General features: G+C 45.8%; 1 long non-coding RNA gene and 1 pseudogene across 1 annotated transcript in view; one reads left to right on the top strand and one right to left on the bottom strand.

The window, feature by feature from the left end:
- Window positions 1-5,591, bottom strand: part of LOC129533934 (uncharacterized) — a 65,136-nt gene extending 59,545 nt beyond the window's left edge. The window contains exon 1 of the long non-coding RNA XR_008680353.2: window positions 5,299-5,591. This is a non-coding gene — a long non-coding RNA (uncharacterized lncRNA). The remainder of the gene's footprint in view (window positions 1-5,298) is intronic.
- A 3-nt stretch (window positions 5,592-5,594) lies between these two features.
- LOC109026704 (polyubiquitin-B-like) lies at window positions 5,595-6,964 on the top strand (annotated as a pseudogene).
- Window positions 6,965-15,482: the final 8,518 nt, after the last annotated feature.

A 15,482-nucleotide genomic window follows, 5' to 3' on the forward strand; every position in this document is an offset into this window, starting at 1 on the left:
AAAGTCTGTAAAAGTAGTAGAAGAAAATACAAGTAAATATGTTTATAAGCTTGGGTAAGGAAGAATTTTTTTTTTTTTTTGAGACAGCGTCTTGCTCTGTCTCCTAGGCTGAAGTCCAGTGGCTTGATCACAGCTCACTGCAGCCTTGAATTCCTTGGCTCAAGCTATCATCCCATCTCAGCCTCCTGCATAGCTAGGACTCAGGCATGTGCCGTGCTAAGCTAATTTTGTATTTATTTTTTAAATTAATTAATTAATTTTTTTTTTTTGAGACGGAGTTTCGCCCTTGTTGCCTAGGCTGGAGTGCAATGGTGCAATCTGGGCTCACTGCACCCTCTGCCTCCCGGGTTCAAGCGATTCTTCTGCCTCAGTCTTCCGAGTAGCTGAGATTACAGGCATATGCCACCATGCCCGGCTAATTTTGTATTTTTAGTAGAGATGGGGTTTCTCCGTGTTGGTCAGGCTGGTCTCAAACTCCCGACCTCAGGTGATCCACCTGCCTCAGCTTCCGAAAGTGCTGGGATTACAGGCCTGAGCCATTGCGCTGCTAAGCTAATTTTTTTTTTTTTTTTTTCTGAGGCGGAGTCTCGCTGTGTTGTCTGGGCTGGAGTGCAGTGGCAGGATCTCGGCTCACTGCAAGCTCCGCTTCCTGGGTTCACGCCATTCTCCTGCCTCAGCTTCCCGAGTAGCTGGGACTACAGAAGCCCGCCACAACTCGGCTAATTTTTTTGTATTTTTAGTAGAGACGGGCTTTCACCATGTTGGCTAGGATGGTCTCAATCTCCTGACTTCGTGATCCGCCTGCCTCGGCCTCCCGAAGTGCTGGGATTACAGGTATGAGCAACTGCGCCCGGCCCTGCTAAGCTAATTTTTTAAATGTTTTTGCAAATATGAGGTCTCCCTGTATTGCCCAGTTTGGTCTCAAACTCCTGGCCTCAAGTGGCCTTCCTCATGTGGCATCCCAAAGTGCTGGGATTACAGCTGTGAGCCACCACACCTAGTCCCAGAAAGATATTCTTGAACAAGAAATAAATCACAGCCAGATGCGGTGGCTCATACCTGTAATCCCAGCACTTTGGGAGGCCTGAGGCTGATGGATCACCTGAGGTCAGGAATTTAAGACCAGCCTGGCCAACATGGTGAAAACCTGTCTCTACTAAAATACAAAAATTAGCCCGGCATGGTGGCCACGCCTTTAATCCCAGCTACTCAGGAGGCTGAAGCAGGAGAATGGCTTGAACCCCGGAGGTGGAGGTTGCAATGAGCCGAGATCATGCCATTGCACTCCAGCCTGGGCATCAGAGGCAGACTCCATCTCAAAAAAAAAAGAAAAGAAAAAAGAAATAAATCACAAAAAACCCAGAAAACCCAAATCAGAGAGCCATTAAGACAAAAAAAAAAAAAAAAGACTAATAAACTTGACTCCATCAAAAATTAAAACTCGGCCAGGCGTGGTGGCTCACGCCTGTGATCCCAGCACTTTGAGAGGCCGAGGTGGGTGGATCATGAGTTCAGGAGTTGGAGAACAGCCTGGCCAACATAGTGAAACCCTGTCTCTACCAAAAATACAAAAAAATTAGCTGGGCGTGGTGGCGGGTGCCTGTAATCCCAGCTACTTGGGAGGCTGAGGCTGGAGAATCATTGGTTGAACTAGGGAGGCAGAGGTTTCAGTGAGCCAAGTCATGCCATTGCACTCCAGCCTGGGCAACAAGAGCGAACTCCATCTCAAAAAAAAAAAAAAATGCGTATGTTTCAGCTCAGCAACCCCACTTCTCTATTCTCAAATAATACACATATGTATGTTTAAAGAGGTATGTACAAGAATGTTCACTGTCAACACTCTTGGTAATAGCAAAAAAACTGGAAACAATCATCATTTCCATGAAAAAAAGAATAGCTAAATAAACTATGCCCACACTATGCTATTCTACATAACAGTTAATAATGAGGATATGTATATTGATATGAAAAGATCAAGATGTAGTTAAATAAAAAAATGCAACCGGGTGCAGTGGCTCCCACCTATAATTCCAGCACTTAGGGAGGCCAAGGCAGGAGGCTCACTTGAGGCCAGGAGTTTGAGACCAGCCTGGGCAACAGAGCATGACCCCATCTCTACAAAAAATTTTTAAAAATTAGCCAGGTGTGGTGGTACACACCTGTAGGCGGTGGTAGGATTGCTTGAAGTAAGGAGTTCAAGATTACAGTGAGCTGTGATCACATATCTCTAAAAAAATTTTTTTTTTTTTAAGATAGAGTCTCGCTCTGTCGCCCAGGCTGTAGTGCAATGGTGCAATCACAGCTCAGTGCAGCCTCAACTTCCCTGGCTCAGGTGATCCTGCCACCTCAGCCTCCTGAGTAACTGGGACTACAGGTGAGCAACAACACACCCAACTAATTTATTTATTTATTTATTTATTTATTTATTTATTTAATTTATTTTTTGAGAAGGAGTCTTGCTGTCACCCAGGCTGGATTGCAATGGCACACAATCTTGACTTACTGCAACCACCACTTCCCAGGTTCAAGCAATTCTCTTGCCTCAGCCTCCTTAGTAGCTGGGATTAAAAGTGTATGCCACCATGCCTGGCTAATGTTTGTATTTTTAGTAGAGACAGGGTTTCGCCATGTTGGCCAGGCTGGTCTCAGACTCCTGACCTCAGGTGATCCACCTGCCTTGGCCTCCCAAAGTGCCGGGATTACAGGCGTGAGCTACCGCACCTGGCCTGATTTTTTGTATTTTTAGTAGAGACAGGGTTTTGCCATGTTCTCCCAAAGTACTGGAATTACAGGTGTGAGCCACTGTGCTTGGCACCTGTATAATTTTAAAATTTTAAAAAAAATTTAAAAATACCTGGAGTTCTGGCCTCGAAAATCCCATCCTTGTGGGTGCTCCTTCCAGTCTTGAGGAGTGAACCTGGCCATCAGTGATTCTGAAGAGGCAATGACCACAGAGAACCGCAGCACAGCAAACTGAGAAACTGCCATTTTTGTTGTATTTTATTATTTCCTCTAGAGATGGGGGGGGGCAGGTTTCAACATATTGCCCAGGCTGGTCTTGAACTCCTGGACTCAAGCAATCCTCCTGCCTCAGCCTCCCATAGTGCTGTATTACAGGTGTGAGCCCCCTTGCCTGGCCTGGCCGTCTATATTTCTTTTGTTTGTTTTTCATTTTTGAGACAGAGTCCCACTCTGTCTTCCAGGCTGGAGTGCAATGGTGTCATCTCAGCTTACTGCAACCTCTGCCTCCTGGGCTCAAGCCATTCTCCTACCTCAGCCTCCCAAGTAGCTGGGATTACAGGTGCCCGACACCACACCCAGCTAATTTTTGTGTTTTTAGTAGAGACGGGGTTTCACCATATTGGCCAGGCTGGTCTTGAACTCCTGACCTCAGGTGATCCACCCGTCCTGGCCTCCCAGAGTGCTGGGATTACAGGTGTAAGCCACCACACTCGGCCTTTTTTTTCCAATTTTTTTTTTTTTCTCAGAGACCTTTGTTCTGAGATCTTTATTTCTTCTCCCTGTTCTTTTTCCTTGTCTAGTCTACCTCACAAATCATTTCATGATTAATTTTCCTAAAGCAAAGAGCAAATATTTATTAAGCATTTGCCATTATTTGTACTCAGTATTTGGTAATGGCAGGAATGTTTGAAGAAAGTTAATATGATAGTAATATGGAGCAATGTGAAGTTAAGAAGAGAGGGAGATGGCAACCAATCAAAAGACTGTATCAGGCCAGGCTTTAGTCATTCCTGTTCAGGTGGTCACAGCTTCCCAATGCCTACAAAATAAAGGCCAAATTCCTGAGCCTAATATCCAAGACCGTCCATTCTATCCTCAACATACCTTTCTGATCTCTTCATTACTTCTTCCCATTAAAAGCCTCCAATTCAGCCAATTTTTTTTTTTTTTTTTTTTTTTTTTTTTTTTTTTTTTTGACATGAGGGTCTCGCTGTGTCTCCCAGGGTGGAATGCATGACACCACCATAGCTCACTGCAGTCTCAAAACTCCTGGGCTCATGTTGTCCTCAGCTTCCTGAGTAGCTGCAACTACAGGTGTGCACCACCACATGCAGCTTCAGCCTGGCTTTCGCATGTGTGCATACCTCTGTTCACAGTTACTTCTCCTGTCTCCTTAAATCTTGCTTCCTTTATTTATTGATTGACTGATTTATTGAGACGGAGTTTTACTCTTGTTGCCCAGGCTAGAGTGCAGTGGTGCAATCTCAGCTCACTGCAAGCTCCGCCTCCTGGGTTCACGCCATTCTCCTGCCTCAGCCTCCCGAGAACTACAGGTGCCTGCCACCACACCCAGCTAACTTTATTGTATTTTTAGTAGAGATGGGGTTTCACCACCTTGGCCATGCTGGTCTTGAACCCCTGACCTCGTGATTCGCCCGCCTCAGCCTCCCAAAGTGCTGGGATTACAGGCGTGAGCCCCTGTGCCTGACAAGGGGTGCGCGTTTTTTAAAACATGGGAGAGGGAATTGTGCTTCAGAATCACCACCAGCTGTTGCGACATCGGGTTGCCACTCCATCCCGCTTCTGAGGCACGACGGACCACTTTGGGAGGCCGAGGCGGGTGGATTACCTGAGGTCAGGAGTTCGAGACCAGCCTGACCAAAATGGTGAAACCTGGTCTCTACTAAAAATACAAAAAATTACCCAGAGGTGGTGGCACATGCCAGTAATGCCATCTACTTGGGAGGCTGAGGCAGGAGAATCGCTTGAACCCCAGAGGCGAGGTTGTGGTGAGCCGAGATCGCGCCATTGCACTCCAGCTTGGGAAACGAGCGAAATTCCGTCTCAGGAAAAAAAAAGAAAAAAATTTAAAAAAGGAAAAAAAAACAAACCCTCTTTTTCTCGCCGGAAATACCCTCTTTCAGGAAGGCGCGCCTGTGCCGCACACACACACTCAGTTACTTAGCAACGTCGGGGCTAAACCACCCAAGGCGGAGCGCAGGAACAACAGAGCCACCGCGTCCCCCACCAATCAGCGCCGACCTCGCCTTCGCAGGCCTAACCAATCAGTGCTGGCGCTGCAAGAAAGTTTCCAGAGCTTTCGAGGAAGGTTTCTTTAACTCGAATTCATCCGCCCAATAATTTTCTTATATTTTCCTAAAGAAGAGAAGCGCATAGAGGAGAAGGGATATAATTTGTTAGGATCCTTTCTTACGCTATGGGAATTTGGGGCTCAGTTGAAAAGCCTAAACTGCGTCTGGGGATGTTGGGCGCGGCGAACTACTTTCAGTGGCGCACGGGGACGGTGTCTATGTAAGAAGTGATAACGCAACACACCTTGCACAAATTTGCGCTCTGCCAAACCGGAGCATTCAGGCACGACTGGCTTTGTTGGGTGAGGTTGTTGCGGTGTTCCTGTGGCTAGCGTGATTCGCAGCATCCTCCTATCCGCTAACAGGTACTGGCCCACAGCCGTAAAGACCTGCGGGGGCGTGAGAGGGGGGAATGGGTGAGGTCAAGCTGGAGGCTTCTTGGGGTTGGGTGGGCCGCTGAGGGGAGGGGAGGGCGAGGTGACGCGAGGCCTGGCCTTTCTGGAAGAGTGGGCCTTGTTGACCTAAGGGGGGCGAGGGCAGTTGGCACGCGCATGCGCCGACAGAAACTAACAGACACTTAACCGACAGCAATTCCGTCGCATTTACTTGGGAGGAAGGCGGAAAAGAGGTAGTTTGTGTGGCTTCTGGAAACCCTAAATTTGGAATCCCAGTATGAGAATGGTGTCCCTTCTTGTGTTTCAATGGGATTTTTACTTCGTGAGTCTTGTGGGTTCGGTTTTGTTTTCAGTTTACCTAACACCGTGCTTAGATTTGAGGCAGGTTGGAGTTCGGTCAGGGGAGTTTGAATATCCGGAACAGGTAGTGGAGAAAGTTGTGGACGCTTGGTTAGAGAGCGCTCTGGATTCTCCGCTGTTGACGTTGAAACCTTGAGTGACGAATTTTGTATTAAGTGACTTAGCCTCGTAAAAATCAGGGGAGGTTTGCGGAATGTTACCATGTTTAAGGCATTTTGAAGGAGTAGTTGCTAACTTTGAAGCATATTAGATGTAAAAGCAAGAAATACAATGATCCTGAGATGACACGCTTATGTTTTACTTTTAATCTAGGTCAAAATGCAGATCTTCGTGAAAACCCTTACTGGCAAGATCATCACCCTTGAAGTGGAGCCCAGTGCCACTATCGAAAATGTCAAGGCCAAAATCCAAGATAAAGAAGGCAATCCCCGTGACCAGCAGAGGCTCATCTTTGCAGGCAAGCAGCGGGAAGATGGCCGCAGTCTTTCTGACTACAACATCCAGAAAGAGTAGACCCTGCATCTGGTCCTGCGTCTGAGAGGTGGTATGCAGATCTTCGTGAAGACCCTGACCGGCAAGACCATCACCCTGGAAGTGGAGCCCAGTGACACCATCGAAAATGTGAAGGCCAAGATCCAAGATAAAGAAGGCATCCCCCACGATCAGCAGAGGCTCATCTTTGCAGGCAAGCAGCTGGAAGATGGCGGTACTCTTTCTGACTACAACATCCAGAAGGAGTCGACCCTGCACCTGGTCCTGCGTCTGAGAGGTGGTATGAAGATCTTCGTGAAGACCCTGACCGGAAAGACCATCACCCTGGAGGTGGAGCCCAGTGACACCATCGAAAATGTGAAAGCCAAGATCCAGGATGAAGAAGGCATCCCCCCCGATCAGCAGAGGCTCATCGTTGCAGGCAAGAAGTTGGAAGATGGCCGCACTCCTTCTGACTACAGCATCCAGAAAGAGTCGACCCTGCACCTGGTCCTGTGCCTGAGGAGTGGCTGTTAATTCTTCAGTCTTGCATTAGCAGTGCCCATTGATGGCATTACTCTGCACTATAGCCATTTGCCCCAACTTAGGTTTAGAAATTACAAGTTTCAGTAATAGCTGAACCTGTTCAAAATGTTAATAAAGGTTTCGTTGAATGGTAGCATACTTGGTGTTTTGTCATGAAATTCTCTAGTGATGTGTGGGTACACTTAAAACCGGTGAAAATGTCTAGGGAGGGATTTAATTTTGAGATTGGTAATGTGCCCAAAGTTAAGTCACTTGACTCTGGTATACACTTGGGTGGGCTGAGGGGTAAGAGCCTTCTTTGCTGTAAGTCATTACAAGTTAGGATCCTGGACTAATGGCAAACTTTCTGAAGCTCGAATTTAAAGTCTGTTGGGAGTCCGAGGTGGGTGGATCACGAGGTCAAGAGATCAAGACCCTCCTGGCCAACATGGTGAAATCCTCTCTCTACTAAAAAAAATTAGCTGGATGTGGTGTCGCCTGCCTGTAGTCCCAGCTACTCAGGAGGCTGAGGCAGGAGAATCAGTTGAACCTGGGAGGCAGAGGTTGCAATGAGCTGAGACGGTGCCACTGCACCCCAGCCTGGTGACAGAGCAAGACTCCATCTCAAAAAGTTGGATATGCAGGCTTTTTTAAAGATGGTCTTGCCTTGTAGTCCAGACTGGTATACGGCGGCACAATGACAGCTCACTGTATCATTCCTGGGCTCAAGTGATTGCAGGGATTTTCTTTACAAATATGCCTGCCTAGGCCTAATCAAAGATTGCTGGAGAAATAGTTTTGATTGAGGCTGCCTGTATAGTGGTAACGTAACTGCTTTCAATTCTGCAATTATTGGGTGACTATGAGCTGTGTGTTTATTGCTCTGTAGTGTAGTAACACCGAAGTGTTTAACCTGGGTGGTAGTATGGGACCGTAATCTTGTCTGTTTGCTGTATATGTTTTAAATGATGAGCCAAGAAGCAGCTAATTACTGAGTATGGAAGACTACTGGCTGAGGAGAAAGATGGCTTGCAGGTACTTAATGTTTAAAACTGTATCCTGATCTAAGACAATCTTCCTGATCTTGATGAGTTAGGTGGCAAATTAAAGTGGTTCCTCACACAGTTGGTTTTTGTTTTTGTTTTTGTTTTTTTTGAGACAGAGTCTCACTCTTTTGCCCCAGGCTGGAATGCAGTGGTGCGATCTCGGCTCACTGCAAACTCCGCCTCCCAGGTTGAAGCAAGTCTCCTGCCTCAGCCCCCCACGTAGCTGGGACTACAGGGGCCCACCAGCTAATTTTTGTATTTTCAGTAGAGATGGGGTTTTACCATATTGACCAAGCTGGTCTCAAAAGTCCTGGCCTCAAGTGATCCACCCACCTTGGCCTCCCAAAGTGCTGGGATTACAGGCATGAGCCACCACTCCGGGCCACGCTGTTGTTTCTTAATGTCTAACAGCTTAACTTTATTGTGAAAGACTGCAGTAACAAATGAGATTTTATCTGTATTTGGTAAAAATGCTTATCCTTGTCTAAGTCTGGCAACATAAGCAGTTTTTAGGCTTCTATGCCAATGGACATTAGGCAGTAATACATGTGCAGTGCTAATAGAAAATATTTGAGGGAGTAAGGGTGTACTAAGGAAGTTCTCAAATCTTCCTGCTTCACTATCTTGTGTAATACAACTTCAGTAAATGTGATTCTCATCTTGGCACAAAATTGGGAGTAGTGTGGGGAGCCCTGTTTAGTTTTTTTTTTTTTTTTCACTAAAACTGGCGTGGTAAGTGCATACTTAGGGTAAGGACTTTAAATCACTGGCCAGTTAATCTCTAGTTGGTGGTTTAGCATGCAAGAAGTACCCATGGGTATATTACACAAATGTAGGAATAGCATATCTAGAAATAAGCCTTTGATATTCATAGTGTACCTGAGAATGGTTTCACACATAATTTTAGGTAATCTGCCTTAGTCACTCTGGTTTTACGGATCTTTGTCCACAGTTCCTGGTTCATAACTTCTATAGCCCTTGTTATAGTCATGTTGGGTGTGTTAGGCCACAGGAAACTCACTTAACTTCTGCCCTTTTACCTTCCCTAAGACAGGACTCATAATCTTCCCCTACCTTTCTGAGTCCTAAGACCCCCATTTCAGAGAGGGTTCTGTCCTATACCCTGGGGAAAGGAATGCTGTCATTGTGAAGCCTCCTTAGAAAACCAAGAGGACTGAGTTTGGATATCTGAACACATGGAGGTTCCTGGAGGATGGCACACCCAAGTAAGGCATTAAAGCTTTGTACCCCTTCCCCCATATCTTGTCCTATGCATCTCTTCATCTGAGTCCTTTGTAATATCTTTATAATAAACCAGTAAACGTGGCCGGGCATGGTGGCTTATGCCTATAATCCCAGCACTTTGGGAAGTGGAGGTGGGTGGATCACTTGAGGCTAGAGCTTGAGGCCAGACTGGGCGATGGGCTCTTTACAAAAAAAAAAAAAAAAATTAAAATGGGCATGGTGGCATATACCTGTAGTCCTAGCTACTTGGGAAGCTGAGGTGGAAGGATTGCTTGAGTCCAGGAGTTCCAGACCAGCCTAACATAGCAAGATCTTGTCACTAAAAACCTAGCTCTTCAAACCTGGAAAATTAAAACTTTTCACTGAATACCTAAAAACTATTATCTGGGGCAATAGGGCTTAAAATATTGTGCTGTCATTTCTCCCAAAGTGTCACTGTCTGACAAGATAGGCTCATAGGTCTGTAGTCTGGTGAATCCTTCAGAAGAAGATTCAGCTATTCCTCTTTAGTTCTCTTTTGGAATCTTTTATTTTCCATAGGGTTCCCCCTCTAAGTAATTCATGGATCTCAGCAAATTCACTCTGCACACAAATGAATCTGAGCAATTTTGAGACAGAGTCTTGCTCTGTAGCCTGAGCCAGACTGCAGTGGCACAATCTTGGCTCACTGCAACCTCTGCCTCCCAGGTTCAAGCGATTCTTGGGCCTCAGCCTCCTGAGTAGCTGGGATTACAAGAGTGGTCACCATACCCAGCTAATTTTTGTATTTTCAGTAGAGACGGAGTTTCACCATGTTGGCCAGGCTAGTCTTGAACTCCTGACTTCAGGTGATCTGCCCGCCTTGGCCTCCCGAAGTGCTGGGATTACAGGCGTGAGCCACTGCACCTGGCCAGGGAAAGGCTCTTTAAATATGTGTTGGAGGCCTGGTCTATGGCCTGATGCCAGTCCAAAATAGTTCTTGTCAGCTCTCAGGTAAATAAAAATGAGAACAGCAGCCAGGTGCAAAGGCTCACGCCTGTAATCCCAGCACTTTGGGAGGACGGGGTGGGGAGCGGGGTGCGGATCATGAGGCCAGGAGTTCGAGACCAGCCTGACCAACATGGCGAAACCCCGTCTCTACTAAAAATACAAAAAATTAGCTGGGTGTGGTGTCACGCACCTGTAATCCCAGCTACCCAGGAGGGTGAGGCAGGAGAATTGCTTGAACCCAGGAGGCGGAGATTGCAGTGAGCTGATATGGCGCCACTGCACTCCAGCCTTGGCAACAGAGTGAGACTCCATCTCAAAAAAAAAAAAAAAAAGAACAGCTCAGTGGATTTTACATAAAAAATGTATTCAACTTAAAAGACATGTCCTCTGTAAAAATGTTGTGGTCTAATGGTTTAGTGTGACTCTGGATACAAGACTTCTTGAGTCAAATCTGGCTACTTACTAGCTTGTAACGTTGGGCAACTAATTTATCCTGTCAGTACATCAAATTCCTCATCTATAAAAATTGGGTTAATTACACCTGTCTCAGACTAGTTATAATTACCTGTGAAGCACTTAAAACAATGTAAAAACTTGGCCAGGTGAGGTGGCTCATGCCTGAAGTCCCAACTGCTTGGGAAACAAGCAGAATGGCTTGAGCCCAGGAATTCAGGGCTGCAGTGAGTTACCAGGTAATGCCACTGCACTGCACTCCAGCCTGGGCAACAGAATGAAACCTTGTCTCTAAAAACAAAACAAAACCAAAAACCCGACACACTTGCGTAGTGCTTAATATGCTATTTTTTGTAATAAAATTACCAATCAAGATGAGATGATAGGCTGGGTGCTGTGGCTCACACCTGTGTAATCTCAGCACTTTAGGAGCCCGAGGTGGGAGGATCGCTTGAACCTGGTAGTTTGAGATCAGCCTGGGCAACATAGTAAGAACTCATCTCTACAAAAAATGAAATAAAATAAAATAAAAGGCGGGAGGATCACTGCAATGAGGTTAACGCTGCAATGAGCTGTGATCTTGCCACTGCACTCCAGCCTAGGTGATGGGAGTGAGAACCTATCTCAAAAAAAAAAAAAAAAAGATGATAATGCAATAAGTAAACTGAATGAAGGTGATAGGAACTCCGTGGGGCAATATCCAATAGAGGAAAAAATGCTATAGGAAAAAATATGCCTAAGCACAAAGACAGGTGGGCCACTGTTAACAATGGTTGCTTCAGGAGAATAGAGGAGTAGTTTTAAAGGGGGGTATATTTCAGCTCCTCTCTAGATATTCTTAAATCTGGCACCCACATAACATCAGCATTGTCCACAAGCACCCCATGTTTAAGAGCCAGCAATGTAACTCAGCCCTGAAGTCAGACTGTGTTTCTGGATAGAGTAGACATTTTGCACAAATCTCTGGTTCAATCTCTATCACTCCTATAGGGCCTCTAGAAACTTTATCTCATGAGACTTCCTGAACCGCGACACACTTCATTTTAGCTACACTTTATTCATTCTTCAAAGAACACTTTATTCATTCTTCAAAGAATCTGAGCAGGCAAGCCATGACTCTATTTTAATCAGGCCCAGCTAACTCTAAATGGAAGCTTTAGATACATGTTGGGTTCTGGGAAAGGATCTTGTACTTAGCGCAGCAATAATTATTTAGTTATATGAGCACTTAGTTTCCTTAGTCTGACAATAAGTACTTAGTTTCCTCAGTGCAACAAGGAAGTAGGTTTTGAGATTTTTTTCCTTTTTTCATACTTTTTTCTTATCTTTTTTTTTTTTTTTTTTTTTTTTTGAGGCAGAGCCTCTCTCTGTCACCCAGGCTGGAGTGCAGTGGCATGATCTCGGTTCACTGCAACCTCCACCTCATGGATTCAAGTGATTTTCCTGCCTCAGCCTCCCAAGTAGCTGAGTTTTATACTTTCTATACTTTCTTAATCTCCCACTTTTTTTTTTTTTTTTTTTTTTGAGATGGAGTCTTGCTTTTGTCGCCCAGGCTGGAGTGCTGTGGCGCGATCTCGGCTCACTGTAACTTCCGCCTCCCAGGTTCAAGTGATTCTCCTGTCTCAGCCTCCCATGTAGCTGGGATTACCGGTGCCCACAGCCACGCCCAGCTAATTTCTGTATTTTTAGTAGAAACAGGGTTTCATCATGTTGGTCAGGCTGGTGTTGAACTCCTGACCTCCGCTGATTTGCCAACCTCAGCCTCCCAAAGTGTTGGGATTACAAGCGTGAGCCACCGCGCCCAGCTGATCTCCCACCTTTTTTTTCTTTTTTCTTTTTTGAGAAAGAGTTTCACTCTTGTTGCCCAGGCTGGAGCGCAATGGCACGATCTTGCCTTACCGCAACCTCCACCCCCCAGGTTCAAGTGATTCTCCTGTCTCAGCCTCCTGAGTAGCTGGGATTACAGACATGCACCACCATGCCCAGCTAATTTTGTATTTTTAGCAGAGACAGGGTTTCACCATGTTGGTCAGGCTGGTCTCAAACTCCTGACCTCAGGTGATCCGCCTGCCTCAGCCTCCCAAAGTGCTGGGATTATAGGCGTGAGCCACCGTGCCTGGCCTCCCACTTTTTTTAATCATCAAATGTTGGGTGGTGAAGTTCACTCTCCACCAGTAGGTCCCAGCCAGCTCCTATAAAATTCTAAAACCTATTCTAACCACACAACACTAACCAGGGCCCCTTTTAAGAAACACTATTATCTTCAGAAATTTCTGATATCTGTGTTTCCCCAAACCATCTTCCAAACATTACAACCAGTACGAAAAACGATGCTATGATCACAAGGAGTTATCCATTATCTCCCTCCTGAAGACCTACAATGTCCTACAATTGTACATTAGCATATTTAAGTCTCCAAGGAGTTCTACCTTATAGGAACTGGTTTAACATTGTTTAACACAGTGTTTTCCAATTCTCAATTTCACTTATGTTTCACTTTTTTTTTTTTTTTTTTTTTTTTGAAACGGCGTTTTGCTCTTGTTACCCAGGCTGAAGTCCAATGGTGCCATCTTGGCTTACGACAACTTCCACCTCCCAGGTTCAACAGTGATTCTCCTGCTTCAGCCTCCCAAGTAACTGGGATTACAGGCATGAGCCACCACGCCTAGCTAATTTTGTATTTTTAGTAGAGACGGGGTTTCTCCTTGTTGGTCAGGCTGGTCTTGAACTCCCGACCTAAGGTGATCCACCCTCCTCGGCCTCTCAAAGTGCTGGGATTACAGGTGTGAGCCACTGCACCCGGCCTCACGTTTTTTTGGTGGGAGAGACAAAGTCTTGGTCTGTCACCCAAATTGAAGTACAGTGGCGTGATCTCGCCTCACTGCAACCTCTGCCTCCCAGGTTCAAGAGATTCTCCTGCGTTGCCCTACTGAGTAGCTGGGATTACAGGCATGTGTCACCATGCCTGGCTAATTTTTGTATTTTTAGTAGAGACAGGGTTTCACCAGTTTGGCCAGGCTGGTCTTGAATTCCTGGCCTCAAATGATCCACCCGCTTTGACCTCTCGAAATGTTGGGATTACAGGTGTGAGCCATCGCTTCTGGCAATCATTTTTTTTTTCTTTGTCCCCAAGGCTGGAGTGCAGTGGCATGTTCTCAGCTCACTGCAACCTCCACCTCCCAGGTTCATGTGATTCTAACAGGAGGTGACATATTATTATTAATGAATGATAATCGTTAACTCTTATTTACGCTTACCATGCAATAGGCATTATTCTAAGGTTTTACATGCACTGGCTTATTTGATTTTCACAACTATCCACCCACTTAGGCACACAGAGCTGGGGTTTGAGCCCAGGCAGGCTGGCTCCAGAGTTCTTGCTCTTAATGCTTCAAGATAAGATCTCCTGAGAGAATAAGCAGAAGACAGTCACATAAGGATCTGGAAAACAACATTCCAGAAAATGGACTAAGCAAGGCTCAAGTTTCTGAGGCTAGCCGGCACTGAGATATTTAGAGATCCACCTACCTCAGCCTCCCAGGTAGCTGGGACTACAGGTGTGCACCACCATGCCCAGCTAATTTTTGTATTTTTAGTAGAGATAGGGTTTCACCATGTTGGCCAGGATGGTCTCAATCTCTTGACCTTGTGATCTGCCCACCTTATCTCCCAAAGTGCTGGGATTACAGGTGTGAGCCACTGCGCCTAGCCATCACTTTCTTTTTCAATGACATAACATTTCTCACACTTTGAGAAACAGTGTTGAAGCCATGCCCTGTCTCCTGTCTCCGTATCTGGTACTGCTGATTGTGCTTGGTTCTAGGCATCTTTCAATGATAGAAACATGCTGCTGTGAATTCGAGGCAGGCTGCACACTGGGCTTGGATCTTCTACTTTTAAAATAGAACAATACAGGCTGGGTGTGGTTGTTCATGCCTGTAATCCCAGTACTTTGGGAGGATGAGGTAGGTGGATCATCTGAGGTCAGGAGTTCGCTATCAGCCTGGCCAACATGGTGAAACCCCGTCTGTACTAAAAATACAAAAATTCACTGGGCATGGCACTGGGCACCTGTAATCCCAGCTACTCAGGAGGCTGAGGCAGGGGAATCACTGGAACTCGGGCGGCAGTGAGATCCCGCCACTGCACTCCAGCCTGGGTGACAGAGTGAGACTCTGTCTCAAAAGAAAGAAAAAGAAAAGAAAAAAGCATGAAAAAAGGAAAAGCAAGACTCCATCTCAAAAAAAACTGGAACAATTCAAATATTGAGGGGGACAAAGTCTTGGTCTGTCGCCCAAGCTGAAGTACAGTGGTGCGATCTCAGCTCACTGCAACCTCCACCTGCCAGGTTCTGAGGCAGAAAATGAGAGAAAAATAAAATTTAGAAGAAAGAGAAATAAGTTTTCCTATATTAGGCTTGTGCAGCAACGGGCACAGCCCAGACCCAGGAAACGTCTTGATAATATTATCTAATGTGCTCTGGAGAATCTCCCAGCACTCCCTCAACATTGGGAGAAGAAAAACAAATTTTCCTTTGTTTTATGGAATGAGTTTATAGATTCTTGTTCTCTGTAACTAATGACTTCAAGTATTCTGTTTTATCTAAGAAGTACAACAAAGGTCACAAGAAGCCTGAGTAGGCCTGAACGACAGCTGCCTGAGCACCATAGTGAAGGTTATAGGATAAGCCCGTGCCCTGACAAACCTAGATAACAGACATCTGGGTTGCTTGGCAACAGTCATGTGCAATCCTGTCTTTGTCCTGCCTCTGTATCCCTGATTTCATGCCACTGTAACCTTGCTTCAAGCTAGCCCACCCCCTTTTCTGAAGTGTGTATAAAAGTCAGGTGCTGTCTTTATTCCGGGCCCAGTCTTTTACACGTGAGTCAGCTGGGCCTGAGTGCACTCAATATTCTCCTGTTTCAACCCGAGGTCTCTCTCGTCCTCCTGAATCCCACAACAGT

Source organism: Gorilla gorilla, chromosome 4 (assembly GCF_029281585.2).
Source record: "Gorilla gorilla gorilla isolate KB3781 chromosome 4, NHGRI_mGorGor1-v2.1_pri, whole genome shotgun sequence".
Taxonomy (NCBI): Eukaryota; Metazoa; Chordata; class Mammalia; order Primates; family Hominidae; genus Gorilla; species Gorilla gorilla.